The sequence below is a fragment of the Theropithecus gelada genome, chromosome 1 (genome assembly GCF_003255815.1).
Source record: "Theropithecus gelada isolate Dixy chromosome 1, Tgel_1.0, whole genome shotgun sequence".
Classification (NCBI taxonomy): Eukaryota; Metazoa; Chordata; class Mammalia; order Primates; family Cercopithecidae; genus Theropithecus; species Theropithecus gelada.
The window spans coordinates 82,128,725-82,130,654 of NC_037668.1; positions in this window are offsets into that span (position 1 = coordinate 82,128,725).

Here is a 1,930-nt window from a genome sequence, read left to right on the forward strand (position 1 = left end):
GGTGGTGCATGCCTGTAATCCCAGCTACCCAGGAGGCTGAAGCAGGAGGATCACTGGAACCTGGGAGGTGGAGGCTGCAGTGAGCTGAGATTGCACCACTTCACTCCAGCCCGGGCGACAAAGCAAGACTCTGTCTCAAAAAAAAAAAAAAAAAAAAAAAAAAAAAGGATGGTGTCTTATTCTTTCTGTATTCTACCACCAAGCACAGCCTGGCATATGGAAGGTTCCCTGTAGTTTACAAATACAGTCTGGGAGCCAAGATTAGTGCTAGGTGTTGGGAAGCAACAGAGGTAAACAGGTCATTGTTCCTACCTTCACAGAGCCTCATAGACTACACGTACATGGTGTTACATCAACCCAATTCATTTTTATTGCATGCTATGGACCAGGTATGCATTATGAGTGGATGAGGTCTGATCCCCTCTTTATGCTGATTTTTTTTTTTTTTTTGAGACAGGGTCTTGCTGTGTTGCCCAGGTTGGAGTGCAGTGGCAGGATCACAGCTCACTGCAGACTTGATCTCCCAGGCCCAAGTGATCCTTCCATCTCAGCCTCCTGAGTACCTAGATCTATAGGTGCATGCCACCATGCCTAATTTTTTATTATTTGTAGAGAGGAGGTCTCACCATGTTGCCCAGGCTGATCTCAAACTCCTGGGTTCAAGTGGCCCATCCCACCTAGGTCTCCCAAAACGTTCGGATTACAGGTGTGAAGGATAACTCTTGGCCTTCTCCACGTTTTAACAGTCTCACCTGCTCTGCTATTTTGAAAATTAGCAGAAAAGTTGGCCACATCAGTCAGGAATTTTAAAGAGCTGGTTCATGCGTCCTCTGAGCCTCTATCTTTTCAGTTCAAGAGGCACCACCTTTAATCCAGGCCTTGACACATGTTGCCTCAGGCTGGATGACTTTTCCCACCCCGCAGGCCTTGGTTTTAAAGGTCACCTCCCTTCAGAGGCCCTCCCGGAATCTTCCCTTCCTCATTCTCTATAAGGCACTCTATTTGTTTCTACCATACGTACATTCACTAAACACATTTACTATCTGCCAGGCACTGTTCTCAGTGCTGGGGATATAGCAGTGAAGAAACAGAAACCCTTGCACTCACGGAGCTCATATCTTAGGGTGAGAAAGTTATTAAGCAAGATCAAGATGGAAAACAGATGGTACGATAGTGTGAAATGCTAACGAGAAAAATAACTACGGAAAAGGCATAGGGAGTGTGTGTATCGCAGTTGACTTATTTGTTTGCGTTGTTTACCTGCGTTCTGTCTGCATCTCCCACTAAACTGTAAGCTCTACATCTCCCATCTGTCTTATTTACCAATGCCAACCGGGGCTAAGCACAGCGCCTGACACACAGCAGGCAGCTGATAGACAGGTGTTGAGCAAGGAGCAAAAGCGTATCTTCATTGCTTTGTCCTTGCTTCTAGGAGGCGAACTGGGAAATCCAGAGGGAAAGGAAAAGCCAGGAAAGTGGCTCGCTTTTGGCGCTGGGGAAGAGGTGTGCAGTGTGCAGTCACGCTCAGGAGAAGGGCAGCGCGGCAGACGCGCTCGCAGCAGCGCGCTGTACAGGTGCGCCAGCTTAGGCATTTCTATCCCTATTTTTACAGCGAGGGACACTGGGACTCAGAGAGGGAAGTGCCTTGCCAAGCTCCAGCTGCTCATAAGCGATCAACCTTGTCTAAGTCCAGGTTTGAAGTCCTGGAGCGATTCTGGACCCACCACGACCACTCACCTACTCGCTTGCGCTTCCCCTCACGTGAGATTTTCCAGGTTCCTCCCTGTCTCCGGGTAGGCGGGGCGCGCTTAGCAGGTATCACCTATAAAAAAATGAGAACGGGCTGGGGGCAGGTGCAAGACAAGAATATCCTGACTGTGATTGGTTGAATTGGCTGCCATTCCCAAAACGGGCTTTGGCGCCCAGCCCC